At 39.2% G+C, this 22,865-nt stretch overlaps 1 non-coding gene across 1 annotated transcript; it reads right to left on the bottom strand.

Moving 5' to 3' along the window:
- Positions 1-12,003: 12,003 nt before the first annotated feature.
- LOC122797478 lies at positions 12,004-12,077 on the bottom strand. Its single transcript, XR_006364158.1, has one exon. It is a non-coding gene; the product is annotated as a small nucleolar RNA SNORD50 (small nucleolar RNA).
- Positions 12,078-22,865: the final 10,788 nt, after the last annotated feature.

Below are 22,865 nucleotides of genomic sequence, written 5' to 3'. Positions count from 1 at the left end.
TGACAATAATACCTATTTTGCAGTCATCAGCAAACTTAGTTAACCAAAGGTCCTGATTTCTGGTCTGGAGCTCAGAAAAATATATGGTTAAAGGAGGACTGAGCCCTGGGGTTGCTAGTAGTCAATTTCATACTTATGGAGGAGACATCTTCTATTATAACAATGTTGGTTCTGTGTTATAGCCAGTTTACTATTCACTTGACTTGACCATGTAAGGATCAATGTTACATTGTTAATGATAATGTTAACATTGAAAGGTGACATTGTTAACTGCTTCTTGAACTAAATGTTGTAACATATTGTAGCATCTGTAAATATATATATATATATATATATATATATATATATATATATATATATATATATATATATATGTATTTTTAGCATATCCTTATATTTGTAAACATGTTTTATTCATTTCTTGTATGATCCTATTCAACCCGCGCTGTGCCTGAAAATGGTCCATTGAGATAAGTATACTACCCCAGTAAACAAACATATAAAAATAAATAAATGTTTAAGGCACTTAGCTTATTAATGATTCAGACATGGACATTGGTATCAAGTGGTTTGCCATCCATTTAAGCTTTTTGGATAGGATGACCACTGTCTACATCCTGAGTGACTTTGTCAAAGAAGTTGACTAAGTTAAGTAAGAAGGATTTCCCTTTGGCAATGCCAAATGGCTTTGGGTCTAGCCTACCAAGGGTTTTGATATTATGGTCAAGGAGGTTAGTTATGATGTATTCCCTGGCTTTGCCAGTCATATTAGGGACATTAGCCCTGCAGTTTGTCATATTCTGGGTTTTATCCCTATATTTAGACTTATATTAAACAACTTAGCATTGTTTCTGCATGGGCTTCTGTTGGGGTGGAACTGCTTGAAGTTCAACATGATGATGTGAAAATCTCAGAGTTTATGTTATGATGTCCAACTGACCATATGCCTGACTTTGCCTACCTGCATGGAGGGTCTACTGCTCTGCAAGCTGTACATGTGGACAGGACAGCACAAATGATGAAAATAATGAATGTGGCCCTGTAAGAAGTCACGAGGGAAGCTAAGGGTCTGCAGTGCAGATATAGTGTTCATGGAAGTAGGGATCCCCTTCTTTAGTAGTTAAGTAGATGCTTTCCAGCTGAAAATAAGCAAGCAAAAAAAAAAACAGCAAACAAAGATGAATGGGTTACAAGTTTAGAAAGGGGGATGGCACACTTATGTATGAAGGTAAATGACATGAGGTAGAGAAGGATGTTCATTTACTAGGAATTTCTGAAAAGACAGTAGCCAAAATATTTTATTCCTGTGTTCATGGGAAGCACCCATGCATACTTACTGAACACTAGATGGAGTCCACAAATTGAGAAGGAAGACTGAAAATCCCACAAGCCTGAAGAAAATTTTGTGCAAGCTCTATTCTGACATATCTAAAGAAAATCTCAGGAGTCGTGCTGCTATTTATAAAGGTATACAACTTGGGGAATTCAGGTAAAAGTGTTCAAGGTTATTCATAGTCTTCATGAAACAGGAAGACATTTAATGATGTCTGAAAAGAGATTATAGTTTTTGCAGTGTTATCCTAAGTGTTTCTCTCTCTACATCCCTGGAAATAGCAGTGAACATTTTCAAAGAAAGTTGCTCTAATCCACAAAAAGTTTCTGTAATCACTGCCAGTTTCTGTTATTGAAGATAAACAATTCCCACAATTCCTGTGCCCCTCAAAAGCCACCGATATCACAGAGGACTGTCTACAAGAAAGACATCGACCTGGAGAGGGTAATGCAATATGGGAGGACATATGCACATTAGAGAAGGGACAAGAAGAAGCAAGAATTATTTTCTAATATTACAAATTTCAAGAACATTTGTTCCACAGGGAAAAGCTGCTACAAATGTGGCATGATTAGAGACCTCTTTCTGTCCATCAGTCTAAAGAAAGATGCAGGCATAGGAACACGGAACTGAAAAGCCTCAAGAGTAATCTGACTGGAGAAGCATCAGCCTGAATGAAGTCTTGCATGTAATTCCCAACAACCTTCCCTTGGATGAAAAACTGGAGTGCATGAGAAGAAAAGAATAAAAGAATTTGTCTTGGGGGGATGACAATGTAGCCACAACCACCATAATAATGGAAATGGGGAGCTTTCCCTCCTTGATGAGGAACAGGTTAAATGAATCAAAGTAATTGCAAAGAAATTTAAAGTAAACATCTCAGGTAGTGCTCCATTATTTTAAGAGTGTGTAATCATGTGTTGAACAGCTTCTAGAACTTACCAGCAATTATATGCCAGTTGTCTTTGGATGCAGTAAATAAATATTAGAGTAGAGAAGGGCTAACCTTCTTACACCTAAATAAAATAAGGAGAAATGCAAGCAAGAAATTAATGTTTCCAATGGATTAAAATTTGATGGGGTTGTGTTATTCCTGCATGAGTGCCTAAATTAGACATCACCTAGCTAAAAGGGTTACGATATCATCCTGAAGTCTGAGTTAATTAACAGCAGGAAACACATATTAATCTAATATAATTTCAAGTAAGGACTGCAGCTATATTGCTTGGAGTCCATCTGGAAAAACATAGCTGGTCCAGGCTTTGGGTCTGAAGGAGGTGTTGTCATCAACAAGAAAGAAGTGGGAAACAAACTCATACAGATTGAGAGGTTTCAATTCCTGGACTTGATGGAAGTCCTGGCAGTTGCTAAAAGAGACTGAACTGGGTAGTTGGAAAGTCCGTGTCACTGTTGCAACTGTAAGTGTACTATTTTAGCATGTAATTTAAACTTTCAAAGAATCCATATGTATTTGTTCAAACAGGGAAGCTGACAATACATGGTATGATAAGGTACATATTTTATTGATGGGGTAGGGTAGAGCATAGAATGAATAGAACTGGATATCAGGGCCACTCAAAAATTATGGAAATTTTAATTAAAAAGTAAAGAAATATTTTGAAAAACTTTAGGCTGTAATACCCAACTCCATTACTCTGTGTTTGTATTATGTACCACTATGTATTAATCAGTTACGTTGGCAGATAACAGTGATGTCATGCACCAATGCTTTTATTGTGAGTTTTCCTTAAATGCAGATTAAACTTTGCATAGTGTTATTTCTGGCATCCAGATATGACAGTAGTGCCAACCATGCATATTGGGCATCAGTTTGGGCACTCCACCTTTAACAGATTATTGCAGAAACCTAATCACTTGTGCCTGCTTTGCTGCAAAATGAAATCATACATCAATTAATGAGCAGTATCTTACCCACAATACATTTGTCAGTGAAATGTAATTCTGGAACCCCTTCAATGCAAAGAACATAAGTTGCCAATAATGTGATAAGGGCACAAGCTTCATGAATATTTTTACCGGAGAAGTGTTGAAATGTGTTTCTTTGCATTTTATAAGTATGAAGTTAGGTCACTTGAAGATTCATTGAATCACAATTCAACTCCCTTCAACTTATTCATAATTATAAACAACCAAGTAATTTAAACTTTTCATATATTTAAATTAACATTTATGATAAACCATTAATAGCAGTTTAATTCAGCCATACAGAGCAAGGCTTTGTGTTCAATGCTTTATCCTTATGAAGCAGGACAGTCTCACTATTGCTAACACCATAGGCTCCAGAAGCTGTTAAAGACTGGGGGGGGGGGGTGAGAGGGGCACTTAGTGATCTAAAAAGGGCAATTGTTTAAAACTATTTACTACCACGACATAGGTTCACTTGGAAGACATTTTAAGCTTAGCCAATTCCCTTTTGGTGCTTGAATTAATATTATCTAACCCACAAACACTTATAAACATACCCCTGCACTCAAAGCTGACATTTGTGGTACATCTGAATCTTTTGATTTAAGAAAAAAAAAAAAAAAAAAACTTGTCTTCACACAAGCACAGCTCACACACCACATAAACAGTTGATGATCAGATGTTCAAAATATTTTGCAATTGACAAGCAGGAATTTTGAAAACAAGTGAAGGCAATAAACTTTGTCAATAGCATGTTCATTTAACAGAGTATCTTGCAACAATCAGAATATTGAAAAAATATATGACATATAGGTGACATTTTAAGACAGAACTTTCATACAACATAATTTGTATTTCATTATGTGTTTACCAATTGTAAATTGTCAGTTGGCTTTATCCAGTGTGTTGTTTTTGCAATCTGTTTTAATTTCTTTATATATAGATGAAAAAATATATAACAGAATCACAATTATAAACAGAGATTACATTTAAGTGACACGTATAATTCCTAGAATTTCTATCAAAGAAAACAGAACTTCATTTTGTTTTTCTGTCCCATAAAGCATAGTCTCAGACCACCTGCTGTACTGTCTCCTTTATCTTTCAGTATGTGAGACAATGTTGCCTCTGTGTTAGCTTTGCCTAACATATATCACTTCATCTTCCTAAAACTGCCATCAAATGCCCTCCTCTGCTGTTCTTATTCTCCATGTTAGACATATTTTCTTGCTTAATCAGATAACCACGTTTCTAGGAAATGCTTTTGTTTTCTGCCAGGTGGGTCTTCTCAGTTATCTCTATGTATCTTTTCAGTTTTACAGGAATTAACCAGGCAGATTAAATACATCTTGCTTGGAAAAAGCAATAGCACTGCTAGCTTCTATCTTACATGCCTGATTTTCCAGCTCAACAAGTTCCCCATTCAAAAAAAAAAAAAAATCAAACAGTTTATGGAATAATTAGTTTCAGTCAGACCAGCACATTGTGCAACCACAACTTTTAAGCAGGTTCATAGGTTCATAGGTAGGTACTAGACTATCGGCCCAAGGGCCTAAGTAAGCCTAGCCAACAAAGTTACCTGGGTTCTGCCACCCAAGAAAGTTAATTTCCTGTGCCCCTGTCAAGCAGAGCCACAGAAGTGATCACTGGGGTGTATTTTGTATTTCCCATCCACTCATCAAGATTTTTCTTGAAGAGTGTTAATGAGGAACTTTGCTTGACATAGATGGGTAGCTTGTTCCAGAGTATGGGAAGTCTCTGGGACAGGAATCTATCCCTCCAGCATGTCCTGTTTACTGTGGTAACAAGGTTTAGGCCCCTAGAGCATGTAGCTCGGAGGGAATGGGATTTCTTTAGGTGTAGCATGTCCAACAGCTCTGGGTTTGACATAGCTTTATATGTTAGGCAGAGATCACCTCGGAGTAGGTGATATACTACAGAGTAAAGCTGGAGTTTTTTGAGATGATCAGCGTAGGGCATCTGTTTGAGGCCAGTAATTCTCTTTGTGGGGTACTTCTGTGGCCTTTCCAGCTGCTGCAGATGTCTTGTGAGTTACATTCCAAAAGGGGGTCTAATGAGTGTCAAGTAGAGGGGAACAATGACCTCTTTTTTCCTGGATGAGAACCCTTTTGTGATGAGGTGTGCCATGCAGAAGGATTTCCTGACTACTGTGGCAATGTGATTATCAAAGGAGAGACTACTGTCCACCTGGGTGCCAAGGTCTCTTATCACACATTCAGTGTTAAGAAGACTGCTGCCTATGTGGTAGTTCATGGGTACAGACTTTTCACCAAAGGGGGTAACAATGCACTTTTTGGTATTGAGCTTGAGACCATGGCTCTGACACCAGGCATCTGTCTCAGTGAGGCCCTTTTGTAGGATGTCCACATCATTGGGGGGCTCAACTATAGCTCCTAGTTTGCAGTCATCTGCGAACTTCATTAGCCAGAGGCCTTCTGTGTTAGCCTGTACTTCAGAGAAGTAGATACCAAACAGGAGAGGTCACAGGACTGAACCCTGTGGTACTCCACTTGTCACTGGTTTGAAATCAGATTTGGACTCTGCAACCTTTACAGTGTGGGTTCTGTCAGTGAGCCAGTTGGCAACCTATCATGTGACATAGGGATTTATACCTAGTTTAGTGAGTTTAGCTATAATTCCAGAATGGGGGATGGTGTCGAAAGCCTTGGCGAGGTCAAGATAGGCTATGTGAACAACCTTACCCTCATCTATGGCTTTGGTGGCTGCCTCAAAGAAGTTGACCAGGTTCAGGAGGCAAGATCTGCCTTTCACAAACCCGAACTGGGTGGGGTCTAGAGTTTGGAGGTTACCAATGTCTTTGTTTATGAATTCCATGATGATACGTTCCATGGCCTTGCAGACCAGGCTCATCAGGCTAATAGGGCAATAGCTCCCAGGATCAGTGGTGGCTCCCCCTTGGTGGAGTGGGATAACTGTTGCTGTGCACCATTCAGTGGGTGCAAAGCCTGACGTGAGGCTATGATTGAACATGATGCTTAGGTGGGGAGCCAGTTCATTCTGAAATTTGTTTAAAATGCAGCCTGGGATGTTGTCCGGTCCCATGGATGCTGTATTTTTGGCTTTAGAGAGTGCTGCTTTTACCTGTGAAGTTGTGATTACAGGGACTCTGCATTCTTCCTGTATAGATATGGGCCATTTAGGGGGTGAGAGGGGGGTAAAGTTAGCACTGAACCTATCTGCCAGGATGTTGGCAATATCAGTTGGTTTTGTAATTTTTGTGCCATTGTGCTGTAACTCAGATCAGATCTGGGTGTTGCCATTGAGATTCTTGACATAGCTATAGAATGTTTTGTGGTTGTCCTTAGAATCAGTGGCAATCTTGTTTTCATAGCTAGCTTTGGAGGAGTTTATAAGGGATCTCAGCTTCTTGCTGAGGCTGACCAGGGAGCTCCTCCACTTATGGGATTTTACTCTCTTTTGCAAAAATTCCTTCCTTCTGCTGTAGAGTTTGTTTATGGCAGGGGGCCACTAGATTGGTTTCCTTTTTTTGGAGGCTAGCATCTTGGTTCTGTTTGGGGTAGCACGATCCATGCACTCGTGAAAGTGCTTATGGAGTGCATTTATGTAGGATTCAGCAGTCATAACTGTATTGTCCATCTGCATGGGTGTTATGAAGTTCACCACTTCTGTCTTAAGAAGCATGACTAGCAGCCCAATATAATCATGTGACAGCATTATGTAATTAATACAAAAATATAAAACTATAAAACATAATCAAATGACAATACAGTAATTAAAATACAATTGTATTTTAATTACTGTATTGTCATTTGATTATGTTTTATAGTTTTATATTTTTGTATTAATTACTTAATGCTGTCATGCTAGTCATGTGACTGTTGACCTGTATTTAAACTGTGATAATGTGATGTCTATGTATTAGTATTGACAAAGGGTTCTACCCAAAAGCTTTGCTCTGATACATAAAGTGAATTTTTCTACCAAGTGTTTTTATCTCTTTCTTGTGCTCTGCAGTTAGTAATCTTCACATGAGTAGTTTTCCCAGTTAATGGTGGGGTAGTTGAAATCGCCCAATATTAGGGTATTTGGTTGAACCCTAATATTTTCCAGTATATCAAGAAAAGAGTAGGAATCCTGGGGCATGGTGGGGGATCTGTAGCAAGCTACAATTTGGATTGCAGTTTTTCCCAGAGTTAGTTGCACTTGGATAACCTCGGCTGCATTATGCTGAGCAACTAGCCTGGAGGTGTGGATATCCTTAATGAATATGGACACACCTCCGCCTTTGGTGTTCCAGTCGAGGTTAGATGGCCAAAAAGTGTTGTATGAGTTATAGCCTGGTAATGCAGGGGTGCTCTCTGGAGCCTTGAACCAGGTCTCAGTCACTGCACAGACATCGATTTTAAGAAGTGCCTCAAGTGACTGCATTTTGAGATTTAGACTTCTAGCATTGAGTAGCATTACCCTCAGTTTTTGCTTGCCTGTTTCTGTTATGGTGGGGAATTTGTCATTTGAACCTTGCCTAAAAAAGGCACTATAAGGGCGGCAAGAGCCTTTGCCAGTATCCAGAATCCCAGGGGTGACAGGTGCAGGCCATCTCTGGCAAAGCATCGTGGTCTGTAGACCATGTCGTCCCAGGCAGACAGATACTGGATGACACCAGAAGCTTAGTCAATTGTTGAAGTCAATCATTTTGTCCTTGTACTGCAGTATCATTCTGGGCGATGGCAGGATGCTACTCAGGGCTAGGGTCATACCTGCCTGGGCTACAAGACTGGAGAGTTCTTCCATGTCTCTTTTCATGTAGTTCAGGGAGGTACGTCTCAGGCCATCCTCTTAGCACCTGCACATCCTGATTAATTTGACTCAAGCTGCCTGTGTGCATTGCAGACCCCAATTTAAATTCTGAAAGCATCCTGAGCATGGGGTTCTTCTACTTCTTCCCCATAAATTTGCCTTACAATAACACAACACAGGGCTTACAAACCACACGTGGACAAACCAAGATAGTTATCCCACTGCAGTATATCCAGAAATACACAGGACTGCATTTAGAGAATGAAAACAACCATGTGAGGCCTCTCTGCAGCAAGAATATACAAACTAGATTTCTATCGCTTACATAGGATTAACAGCCACTTCACAACTGTTGGAATTATTGTGCTAATAAGTCTGTCTGAACACAGTGATGCTGCTTGAATTTGCATATATGCTGTACATAAGTATTTCATAACTTACTGATATGACTAATGTAATGCCCAGATCTTTCTGTTCTCATAATTTACACAGCTTATCTGTAACAATTACATAAAGTCTGTCATGTGTCTCAAGTATCCAGCTTTCATAAAATAATAATACATTGGCATTACATTTCATACCACTGACAATGTTCACATTGTCCATGAAATCCAATAAATCTTGCAGTAACTTATGTTCCACTTAAGATGTAATTTGTCCATTTTTCAAGTCATTCACGTATACAGTACATATCAGGTCCCTCTACATAGTGATAAATAACATCTGCATAAAATAAAAATGGATCAAGTAGCAGGCTTTGTGGTATTCCTCCTTGTAATGTTAACCATGTACTTACCTATGAACCTATAGCCAGATGTGTTTATAACCCCAACAGACTACTGTCTATATTATAACCATGACTTCATTCATCTTACCCATGATTTCACATAGGCCAAGACTGACAGTTTTAATGACTATGGCATCCACTGGATTAACTGTACCTATAGCTAGTGATGCATTATTAAAAATGATAAACTAACAGTGAATTTTTAATTCTGTTGATGTATTATGGCATGCCTATCTAAGACCAAGCTCTTTTAATCATTTCCAGTAATGTTCCATTGGATTTACTTTATGGTAGTATATATATATATATATATATATATATATATATATATATATATATATACATATATATATATATATATATGGATCTAGGATGTTTGCTCAACTGAGCAAACGTCCGAATTCATAAAAAATGAACACACTTTAACAAAAGCGCTTTTATCGAAAAAGCACTTTCGTTAAAGCATGTTACAAAAAAAAGAAAATAAAACACTACATTTTCATTGCTTGCACCCCCCATGTGGGGGCTTGTGCCCCCCACACCCCCCTACTTTAATATTGTCCCTCCAAGACTGCACTACAGTGGGGAAAAAGGAAATTTCCCTGCACCGTAGTACAGCCTCGGCAGCAGTCATACTTACGTGAAAGTGCTTCTTTGGTGAAAAGCACTTTCGCATAAGCATGCCTGGCCGTTTGGATTTCGGTCATTTTCTCAGTCAAGCAAACATCCTAGATCCATATAAATATATATATATATATATATATATATATATATATATATATATATATATATGTATAGATATATATATATATATATATATATATATATATATATATATATATATATGTGTGTGTATATATATATATATATATATATATATGTATATATATATATATATATATATATATATATAAAACATTTGCAATCACTTTACACACACACACACACACACACACACACACACACACACACACACACACACACACACACACACACACACACACACACACACACACACACACACACACACACACACACACACACACACACACACACACACACACACACAGCAACGGACTGGAGCACAGTCCTTCCTGCGGTAGCATAACATACCAGAGCACAGTCTTTCCTGCAGCAGTATAATAACGTACTGGAGCACAGTCCTTCTTGCAGAAGTATAATAACAGACCAGAGCACAGTCCTTCCTGCAGCAGTATAACAACTGATCAGAGCACAGTCCTTCCTGCAGCAGTATAACAACAGACTAGATCACAGTCCTTCCTGCAGCAGTATAGCAACGGACCGGAGCACAGTCCTTCCTGTAGCAGTATAACAATGTATCGGAGCACAGTCCTTCCTGCAGAAGTATAACAACAGACCAGAGCACAGTCCTTCCTGCAGCAGTATAACAACTGACCAGAGCACAGTCCTTCCTGCAGCAGTATAACAACAGACTAGATCACTGTCCTTCCTGCAGCAGTATAACAACGGACCGGAGCACAGTCCTTCCTGCAGCAGTATAACAACTGACCGGAGCACAGTCCTTCCTGCAGCAGTATAACAACAGACTAGATCACAGTCCTTCCTACAGCAGTATAACAATGGACTGGAGCACAGTCCTTCCTGCAGCAGTATAACAACAGACCAGAGCAAAGTCCTTCCTGCAGCAGTATAACAACTAACCGGAGCACAGTCCTTCCTGCAGCAGTATAACAACAGACTAGATCACAGTCCTTCCTACAGCAGTATAACAATGGACCGGAGCACAGTCCTTCCTGCAGCAGTATAACAATGGACTGGCGCACAGTCCTTCCTGCAGCAGTATAACAACAGACCAGAGCACAGGCCTTCCTGCAACAGTATAACAACGGACTGGAGCACAGTCCTTCCTGCAGCAGTGTAACAACGGACCGGAGCACAGTCCTTCCTGCAGTAGTATAACAATGGACTGGAGCACAGTCCTAATAACAACGGAAAGGAAACCAACCAGCACAGATCATAAAACCTCTCCTTACAGAGCGGAGCGGACTGAGCAGAAGTCCTACTGCCTTTCAAAGCCCTACTACAAAGCAGCAGCATAACAACAGAGTGAAAACCAAAACACATAAAATCTCTTCTCCTTAGAGAGCAGGCTTGGTGTGATGGAACTGAACATAGTTACTGAGCACAGCCTTGGGGTAACCCAAAACTCTCTCCCTCCTTACTGCATGAACAGCTATTCCACACACTTTTTGTGTTTTGCATTTACGTTAGTGTTCAATGCATGCATGAGTCCTCATCCTCCATTGGGTCCAGGTCTGCAGCTGTAAAAGTGGGCGGGTGCTCCCTTCCCCTCCCTCTGTGGTTTTGGCACCTATGGCTAACACATATTGTAAAACTCCATTTGCCACTGCGAAGTTCTCTGACTGTTTTAATTCAGGATTCATGTGATCAAGCTCTAACATACATTATGAAGCAGAAAAATAATAAACAACAAAAATAAAAAAACTTGAAAAATAAGGTAATCTATTAGTGAAGTACCTCGCACCCAGGTCTGAGCAGAAGTGAGCGTATCCATAATGATTGACGGGGAAAAGGGGCGTGGAAGCGGACAATGACTGACTGGTATGCAGATTTCCATGTGACATCATGCAAACATTGGCTGCAGATGCAGTTGAAGGGCACTAGTTCAAAAAATAACCATCTTGCACAAACTTCGAGAAATGTTACTCTGTACTCACTGGTAAAAACAATATTACCCTAAAACCTTTGTTCTTAATTTATACTTCTTAGATCAAGAAATGTGTGTGTCACACTTCAGACTAATGTGTTTTACTTTGAATAGTTCCTCTCTTGGTTTGTACGTACTTTCAACTTGCTTCTATAGCTAAACCATTTGTGCTTCAAAACAAAACTCTTGCCAGCTATAGGATAAGGCTCAAGTAATGCCTTAATCTAGCTAGGCTGCTGGGGGTCTTTACATATATATATATATATATATATATATATATATATATATATATATATATTTATATATATCAACCTCAAAGCAGCAACCCAAAAAAGGAACTTACTCTGCAAGCATGCAGCAAAAATTGACACCAGCATGACAGCCATGTATGCATGTGAGAATATCTACATCTCTGTCTATATAGAGAGAAAATGTTATACAACCCTGATCTCAGTAGCCAGATCCGTGGAGTGTTTTCAACACAATGCACCTTCAGGATCGGGATACAGTCATCACTGATCACACAGCCGACTGAAATAGCTACAAAATGGATAATTAACTGATCCACTGATTGTGGTCCCTTGTATACAGAGTAGTTAATTCCTGTTGCTCAGTATTAGTCTACCTTTTAATTTTATGGATGGGGTTTTTAACAGCCTTGTTAGTTTACTTGGACACCGCAGTTCCACCAGCCATATTCTTAGTTTTGCTATGACAGAGAGATCAATATTCATGCTGGCACATGCATGAATATTTAGTAGATTTACCACACCATCAGGAAATCTTGGAGGAAAGGTGGGGTTTGGGCAGGACTTGTTACTGCGCTTCCTGTGAGATACTTCACTAGTAGATTGCCAAAAATAATTTATCCTGGTTTTCTTATCATATATTGCAATATTGTGTTAAACTGTTGGTATCCTTTGATACACTTACAAATATGTAAATTGTCTTAGCATTTTTAGTAAAAAAATATAGGCCTGGAGCAAGAAAGAACCCAGCTGCCAGTGTTAACAGCTGTGGTAAAAAGGGTCATTTAACACAATCGAGAAAAACAGCAATTCAGAATCACATTAGCTGCAATAAGGAAAGACCTCATTATCAACTAATTTCCTTGTTTCCAAACTGTGGTATGAATACCACACATGCTAATCAGCAACTCGTAACAGTACTCACCGCTGGTGGCCCATGCATCACCTTTGCACAGGCATGACCGTTATTCTCTCCCCCCATATATTTATACACACACACACACACACACACACACACACACACACACACACACACACACACACACACACACACACACATGCACCTGGACACGCAGACGCATACACACACACATACACACACACACACACACACACACACACACACACACACACACACACACACACACACACACACACACACACACATACACCAAGCACACATGCACATACGCACATACGCACACACACAAGGACACATCCCCATACCTCTCAACTGTCCCTGACTTTATAGAATATCCATAATTTTACCTCTTATATTTGCCATCCATTGTTATGTACAAATGCAGTCAGTCAATAATACCAGACATTAGAGTTTTGTAGTTGTTAGTGCTTAGTGCATTGTTAGTTGTGCAATGGGTAGCGCATTTGTCTTAGGTACAGAAGGCTGTGGGTTCTATTTCCACACAGGTAGATTGAGTGATATCAGTATACCATAAGGGCTGTGCTTCATTCCTGAATGTGCTGTCCTTCACATGAGATGTCTAAGACACACTAATTTTCTCTGGTGTCCAGTGGTTCTGTACACCTGCTGTTTAAATATCTGCCTTTAAGATATGCCATATTGAGTACCCCTGGTATCAAGTGTTCCTCTAACCACCAATTCCTCATACTGTTTAAATGCCATTAAGGCACACAGTATAAGCTATCCCTGCTGGCTATTGGTTCCCCCAATCCCCGTAGTATTTAAGTGATGTTAAGGCACATAAACTTCATAAGTTATCCCTGGTGGCTAGTGGTTCCCCCACATCCCCATAGTAGAATCATTCCTTGTGGCTAGTGGTTCTTCCCCAATCCACAAGTAGAGTTATTAGTGGTGGTTAGTTGTCCCCCAATCTATGTTGCAAACTCTATTCAGTTGTCTATGGATGTGAGGAAGTATGGCAGCAATCCTAACACACACATGCACACGCACACGCACACACACACACACACACACACACACACACACACACACACACACACACACACACACACACACACCAGTCCTAACTCAACCACAAACACAGAGCTGCGAAGAGAGTCTAATTTCAGAAAGCAAAATAAACAATCTCCACCACTGGTGTAAACTGGATTCTAAACCACAATACCACACCAAGAACTTTATTAGATAAAGCTTTCAGGTCTACACCCTTCATCAGTATGAGTCATTTCAAAAAAATCAACATTTAAATAGGAGAATATAAAATCACATGCTTCAGCCCATCCCACTACCTAATTAACAATCAAAACTAAAAGTAATATACAACTCATAAAGGTCTATATAAAAAATACTAAAAAGAAGACAAAAATCTTACTTTACATAAAAACTCTTTTGTTCAAAAAGAGACATAACATTATTAATAACTTATATAAACAACCTTTCCTTAAACTCACTTCCATTTTACTTAATACCTTAAATTTAAATACATTTAGGGTATTAAGTAAAATGGAAGTGAGTTTAAGGAAAGGTGACATTAATAATTTTTTGGAGTTGAGAGAATTAGAGTGGATTATTAGGCTACAGGAGGATGTACCCCCTGGCTTGAATAATGCAGTTAGCTTGAAGCCAGTATTAGTTAAAAGGCAGAGAGAGAGGCTTTAATAGGTTATGACAAGTTTTCTTTCACCTGATGTAGTACACCATAGGCTGTTAGATGCTATCAGTGACTTCTTTTTTCTTTTTTGTGTATAGATATATTAAATACTTATATATTGTTTATATAAGTTATTAATAATTTTTATGTCTCTTTTTGAACAGAAGAGTTTTTATGTAAAGTAAGACTTTTGTCTTCTTTTTAGTATTTTTTATATAGACCTTTATGAGTTGTATATTACTTTTAGTTTTGATTGTTAATTAGGTAGTGGGATGGGCTGAAGCATGTGATTTTATATTCTCCTATTTAAATGTTGATTTTTTTGTAATGACTCATACTGATGAAGGGTGTAGACCCGAAAGCTTTATCTAATAAAGTTCTTGGTGTGGTATCGTGGTTTAGTTGAATTTTAGCAGTAACACCTATTGTTGTGTAAACTGGATTCTACCAGGTAATGTAAGAACTATTTGCAAAATGCCATCACATTAAGCTTGAGGATACCTGTGCAGAATGAATTAGCAGAGAAAGATCAAATATAGTTATAGCAAGTTGGTTTTCATTAAATACTGATTCATGAAACAGACTGGCAACTAATAGAAATACGAGCATACGGATGAAATGTTCAGAACTAATATTAAACATTCTGGAATGTTGTATTTTACATTATATGAGTAAGGTATATGTTAAGAATATCAAATTGGTCTTGGGACGATTATTTATATTGCTCAACTACTGAGGGGAGACAGGGAACAGATAATCTCTGTAGAGCGAGGTAAAGAGCTGCAGTCTCTGATTGTCTGCATGCCAATTAATAAATACTGGCTATATCCTACATGAACTCAGACATAAGCTCTCAGCTCCGTTAGACACCCTATTCAACCAAAGCCTGAGCACTGGCTTCATCCCAGCTGAATGGAGGACAGCCACTGTCATCCTCTATACAAAGGTAAAGTGTCCACTGACCCAGGCAATTACAGGCCCATCAGCCTAACTGGCCTGATCTGCAAGGCCATGGAATGCATTATCATGGACCTTATATAAGCAAGGACATTGGCAACCTCCAAATGCTTGACCCCATACATCTTGGTTTTGTCAAAGGGAGATCATGCCTGTTAAACTTGGTCAACTTCTTTGAAACAGTCACCAAAACCATGGACGAGGGAAAGACAGTGCACACTGCCTACCTTGACCTAGCCAAAGCCTTTGACACTATTCCCCACTCAGGAATAATAGATAAACTCTCCCAGCTAGGCATCAACCTGTATGTTACCAGATGGGTGGCTAACTGGCTCACTGATAGAACCCACTCAGTCAAAGTAGGGGAAGCCACCTCCAGTAGTAGACCCATAATGAGTGGTGTACCCCAAAGATCGGTCTTAGGGCCAGTAGTTTGGGATATACTTTTCTGAGGTGCAAGCCAAAACTAGTGGTCTCTGGCTGACCAAGTTTGCAGATGACTGCAATCTGGGTGCTGACTTAAATTCCCCTAGTGATATGAACATCCTCCTAGAGGGCCTTACCCCAACTAATGACTGGTGCCAGAAGCATGACCTCAAACTGAATGCCAAGAAATGCATCATTATCTCCTTTGGGAAAAATGTCATCCCTACTAATCACATTAATAACAATGTGCTAAACATGCAATCAGTTGTGAGGGACTTGGGCAACAGGGTTAATAGCAACCTGACCTTTGACCACCACATTGCCTCCATTGTACGGAAGGCTTTCTCCATGGCCCATCTCATAAATAAGGGTATGTCATCCATGAACAAGAAGGTCATAACATCCCTGTACTCCTCCCTTATCAGACCCATTATTGAGTACAATGCCCCCTTCCTTGCCAAGCACATGCAGCAGTTAGAGACCACAGAGGTTCCTGACCAGGAAAATACAGGGTCTCAAACACCTATCCTATACAAATAGGCTAAACCCCCTGTCCCTCTACTCAGTCTCATACAGACTGCTCAGAGGTGACCTTTGTCTGGCATAAAAGGTCATTTCTGACCCAGCCTTTATGGAGTTGCTGCATATCCATAAGACAAACTCCACTCACGCAGCTGACATTCAAGGCCTTAACCTGGTCTGTGACATTAATAGAACTTGTTGGTGGGATAGATTTGTGTCCCAAAGGCTCGTCCATCTGTGGAATAGACTCCCTCTCCATGTCAAGCAGAGTGCCTCTCTAGCCCTCTTTAAGAGGAACCTGGACGACTGGATGGTAAACAGAAAATATACCCCTGGGATCCCACCTGTGTCCCTGCTGGATAGGGGAAACAGGTGCTGACTTTGAGGGAACATGGGTGATATTCTTGACTAGGCTTATAAGGGCCTCTGGGCCAATAGCCTAGCATCATCTTATGAACCTATGAACCTATAATACAGTGACTAGTACTATACACTGAGGTTTAATGAACCAACACTATTTATTTAGCAGTACGTTATAAGCTTGACCGGTAGACTATAGACACTAGTACTGAGTGTGGGGTCTCTTTCACTGACCGTGACTATGAGCGGAGGGTGGAATAAAATGCAGAAACAAGATAGCTTTCAACTGCAAATAATTAAAGGAAAAATAATAGTGAAGACAGAGAGAGCAGTTAGTTGAATATTCCCTTTATTCTAGACAATGCATAACATTCACAATCACAGACATAAGAAAACAACATCCTGTATCATGCATCCACAAAGTAAAAACTTGCACAGTCAGTAGTTAACTGCAAAGAACAGTTTCAACTAAAGCACTGCAGAATAGGAACAAAATGATACACTAAATACAGCGGTTATTACTATGAAGCAGGTACCAGGAGATATATTGTGTCACATTTGTCTGTAAGCAAGAGCTAAGGATATACATTACATACTGCTTGTAAAAGTTTCAAAAATATTATTAGGTGTAACCCAGAAGTGGATTATCAGCTGCAGGCATGACTTAATGTATAGTGTATTGCAGAGGTTACAGAGCTAGCGATGTGTTCAAGGTGACTGTAGTCACAGCTGGGAGTCAAAACAGCCAAGATTACTTTGCTAGAATTTATGTACACAGGATTCTACTTCTGACACTAAAATAGACAAGTTACACTGCAAAGATCTAGCATTATCAGTCAAGAATGTAAGTTTAGTTTAAGTCGCTAGATAGTATATGTACACGACTCAAATCCGCACGCCAACATAAAGGAGTTACATTGCATATATGACATACTGTGTGAAGTTAACACCAAAAAAAAAGCAGTGCTCTATATCGGCTTGCTAAGCACATGCAATAGCAATACACACAACACACAAACACACACACACACACACACACACACACACACACACACACACACACACACACACACACACACACACACACACACACCAGCCCCCTCCCCCTCTGCTTTCACTCACGCACAGACACTTGTCCATTCACCTGTACTGACAAACACACACACACACACACACACACGCACACACACACACACACACACACACACACACACACACAGACACGTGTGTTTGTATGACTCCTTATTTAATCGGAATATTCACTGTATGAGGTAGGATGTAACATTTACAGTTTGTTGAGAAAATATTGGCACCTGACTGGCAGTCTGGTCAACATAATATATTGTGGTTCCAAAAACATATACTAACCTTCTGGCTGAGGCCTATTAAAATAATCTTTGTCCATTTTAGGTGGAGGTATACAAGTATTCAGTGCCCATGGTAGTCTAACTTTTCTCCTCCCTGTCTGTGGGAGTGCAGTAGTGTGTATGTCTGGTAGCTGCAGAAGGTGTGACTAAGTATCAGTTCAAATCTGATAAACAAAGCAGTAGTTTGAGAGGAACAGCCTTGGGCCATAGCTAAACATATTGTATGTTTATTGGTTTATACTAGGCTTTTGACAACAAGAGCCTTTATAAACCTAGCCTTGCAACCCAACAGTTTTGTCCCTGAGTACCTGGGATGCTTATATGGTATGGTATGTTACTAAGGGGGTAGCCGATTGATTCTAACAGTGTTTTATGGTAACAAGTGGGAAACAGTCAAGTGATGGGATACCAGTATAGGTGAAGGAGGGCCTGTTCATTACCTTGCTTAGGCTCCTATTTGACCACGATGAGGTTCTGGATAGGATACTACTTTATTTAAAATACAAGAGTAATTTATCCACAGGTGGGGAGTACACTGGATTAACAACCTGTCACAAATCTGTGTCCTATTAGTTCTATGAAGTATTCTATGAAGACATAATAGGACAATAGAGCCTTTCATTGTGCAAAAGGCTGAACATAGGTTACCAGGGACTCTTTAGGAAACATAATGCTGAGAGAGTCACATCTGGATAACTGAGGGACATGAGCCTGTGACTTTTTGATTAGGAATTACTAAGGTCTCTATAGCCGAGTAAAATATTTTGATAACTACATATCAAAGGGGCCATTATATTCGGTAAAGGGGCAATAAGAGATGAGGACCATGGAAATAGAACTTCTTTGGGTCTAGATGAGAGGTTATTAAGTGAGCATCGTCTAACTACAGTGAAGATGTGAAGATCAAAGGTTAGGGAGATATCACCAACAATATATAGGTCTTAATGACAGTATCATTCTTGAAAGGTATGTTATCTATGTATTATGATGAGGAATTAAACATTTTTTCTAAGTGGACTATGCCACATTATCTGGCATTTTGTTTGAGTTCATTGTCCATGTACCAGTTATTTGCATAGTCCAGCTCATTTGAAATAACTTCACATTGGTAGGTATTCAAATAACAACCCCTACTTTACAGTCATCAGCATATCTTCTTAACCAGAGATCCAATAAATCAACTTGTTGAAAGGAAAAATAAATGACAAATAGAAGAGAACCCTGCTTCTAGCACTAATGAACTCCACTTGTTGCATTTCTAGTTACAGAGGTGGTGGCTGCAACTCTAGCAAACTGTGTTCTGCCTGACAACCAATTTACTCTCCAGCTTATTGCATGTGGAGTGATGCTTAGGTCTGTTTGCTTGTCAATGATGCCTACAAGGGGAGATGTCATTGAATGCCTTGGCCAGGTTTACTAGGAAAGTCCAAAACAACCTTTTTCAGTGCAGGCCCCAGGAGAAAACCTCCAGAAAAATGCAAAAAAAAAAAAAAATACAAAACCACAAAAATAAATAAATAAATAAATAAAAATACAAAATCTAAGAATGGAAAATGCAACAGAATATCATTGTACAATTTACAAAGAATGAAACCTTAATAAATATCACAACACAATATAAAGAATAGGCTTTACAGAACCAAGAAGAAAGATGAGATAATGTGAACTAACCAAGCTTCTAAGAACTAAAAAAAATTGAAATGTAACATAAAAATACCTCTTGTTGTTGTGTCTTTTGGCTTTTCCCAGTTAGGGGACGCCACAGCAGAACTCCGGTCCGCCAATGATTGGCAGTAGATTTTTACATGCTGAGTTGCCAGCCCTGACGCACAACCTTCAACGAAGGTACGCCCATGCACGCATGTCTCCACATAGAAGACGCTTTAGCTGAGAATCTAACAGGACAACATCTTACTGTGAGGCGACAATGCTACTGCAGCACCACCACCGCAGTATATAACATAAAAATACCTCTAGTACTACATATCTAACTATATTATATAAAATATAGCAGCTAAGGAAATGGAATAGAGTCAACAAATTTGTCAAATGTAACCTTATATAACCTTATAATAAAGCAAGGTAGTGAAATATATCATCACCGTTGGTTCATGAGACAAACAATGAGTACTGAAGTGTGAGAAAGAAAGAGAAGGAACAGATTAAAGTTATGCTACAGAAAGTAAGAAACAGAAAGTAATATTGACAAAGAACAACTATTTTTGTGGAAATTAAATCAGGGGGTTGAAAGGCAAGGATAAGATTTGTAGCATTGGCCTACAGTTTGGCAGTGAACACGTAGAAGAAGAGGAGTGGACTCTGCGATTTGGAATGTAGATCTGCAACTCTATAACACATTAGTATTAATGAGAGTGGATTGCGTGAAAAAGCTCCTGGACAAAGTAATATTAGTGTATTATTGTATCAGACGTGGTTGAAAGTCAGGCAGCCTTATATGCATTAGTGAATAGGGGATTTACTACATTTGCAGTATAAGTGAGACAGCTTATTGCAGGATACTTTAAGTCATTTAGAATAATTCTTATAGAGTTTATAGTGGTATCAGTTATGCATTACAGTAGCTATCATGGTCCATGAGGGGCATGGAAGGTGATCCATAGATGGTTATGGAGTGGTGTTTGATTTTGTTTATGGTTAGTTAGATTTCAAAAATTTCAAAATTAGAGTCAAATGGAGTCTGCCTTGACATGCAGGAACAGACCTACACTTTGCTCACAACTGCCCTTAGATCTTAATGCATAATAGGCACAAATCCCAGTAACGGCATAGCCGACCTTAGGCATAGGCCAAATAGGCGGCCGCCTAGGGCGCCACTTTAGTAGGGGCACTTTTCCAGTATTTATCTGGTGTAGGTAGACCAGGATGGGGGCACTGGGTGGTGTGGTGGGGGGTGCCATGGTACCCTTTTGCCTAGGGCACCAGTTGACCTAAGGCCACTCCTGAGTAACGGGATGATTTAAATGCAATGAAACACGTTTCTAATACTGCTGCAGGCAGATTTCAAGCTTGTGCATTTCTGTTATGATTCTGACATAGTGTATAGCCACCTTAATGTGATCTGAGTTACAATTTGGTTGGTGGGTATGTTGAGTGGATGTGGCTAAAATGAGAAATATGGAGGCAGCAAATGCTTTAGCTAAGAATATGAAAGCCTATATAAAAGAGATAAATACTATCCTTTGCAAAGCAAAATAATCTGTCAGCTAGTTCGTTTCATTTCAAGCAGACAGATGTTGAGTACAACTGGAATAATACCAGAGGTTAACCCAATTATTGAAGCCAATTTTGTTGTCTTTGCATTTTAACATTTTCCTAGGTGATACAAAGATACTTTTCAACACCAGTGTTTTTGTTCTCCTTTTGCCACATAATTAGCAATGTCAAGTATATCTTTTTGCATTGCCCTTGCATAGAGTATCTAAGATTATTCATGCCTACATAGGCTACAACCTGGTTGTAGTTATGTTGTCAGTATGGAGAGATCTAAGAGACTCAAGACTATCCTGAAGTCTGGCTCAAAAAGACAGTTGTCACTTTTTTCTTGTCCAGTAATGTAAGAGTCACGTCACTGTACCTCACAGAAGAGTCACTGATTACCAAAACATTTCCTACAATGGATAAATTCATTACAAACCTTCAGTTTTTGCAGTTTGCAATTTTATAACTTTCTAAAGTATTGCAATGGCTGGTGATCTATAGTTTCAGCTATACGGTGGGAAAATATTATTTGGCAATTCTTTAAGAAGGGAAAAATTGAACAGTACCATAGTTAGGCCATATGAGGAAGGAGTTTCAGAAATATACACAATGGCCACTAAAGGCATGGACTTCTACAGTGCTATGCTGTACACAGCCCTGCTCAAACAAGGACAAAACCGTACAAGGCACCCACATTTATTGCAAGGCAAAGGCAACAGACATGAAGTAGAAGCTGCCAGTGCTAGCTCACTTCCAGCAAATAATAGCTCAAAACACTACACATCCTTTCTCACACAACAGAAAGAATTGCTAAATACTTCTAAACTTTAAAAAATCCTGGCAGGCAACACAGGTCTCAATATCAGCTGTAAATAAGGCCTAAAGAATGAAATTAGAAAAACAAATTTCAAAAATCACTCACTCAACTGTCCAGATTGTTGTCGAATGCCGAGACTTTTCTCTCATATGTTTCCTCTGTTCCTCATAAAATGTGGGATTTTTTTTGTCAAACTTTCAAACTTCATACCCATCAGAAAATGCATGTTAATCCAAAAGCTGCCATTTTATCAACTTTTTAAGTTTATTAGAGCAGTTTTTAAAAATTGTTCCTGTTTTGGGAGCCTTCGCCCCCTGAAATTTTTGGCTTTGGCCAGAATTCCTGTGCTAAGAGGTTGAGAATCATGTTTACAGTATAAACAATTACTGTAATTTTATTGAAGACCTAACATGGAAAGCAGCTAAGAATGAGGGATGATAGTGGGAAGAATGGCTAAGAAGATTCAAAGACAGGTGAATTAGAGAGTAAGGTCAGGTTGGGTGTGTTTGTTAATTTTGGTCAATCACTGTAGGAGAAGAACATTTTTTTATGCAATTTGGTTTTAGGTGATACTCCAACTGCAGAATTAATTGCATTGTGCTTCTTTAAATAGGTAGTTTTATATGTGGTGGGAGGGACTTCCGTATTTCTGGAACTAACAGAGAGAAAGACACTTTGTGGACTGCAGTTTATTCTGGGTTGTTTGTAGGTCAAGGTCAGCTGTAAGGAAGGCTCCCAAGTTACACAATCTCTGAGAGTTTTCTGGCAGCAAACAGAAACACGTTTAGACCGATAAATT

Source organism: Protopterus annectens, chromosome 3.part0 (assembly GCF_019279795.1).
Source record: "Protopterus annectens isolate FY-2018-M chromosome 3.part0, PAN1.0, whole genome shotgun sequence".
In the NCBI taxonomy this organism is placed as follows: domain Eukaryota; kingdom Metazoa; phylum Chordata; order Ceratodontiformes; family Protopteridae; genus Protopterus; species Protopterus annectens.
The sequence above is the reverse complement of the archived record's forward strand: the minus strand, read 5'-3'. Positions and strand labels throughout refer to the sequence as shown.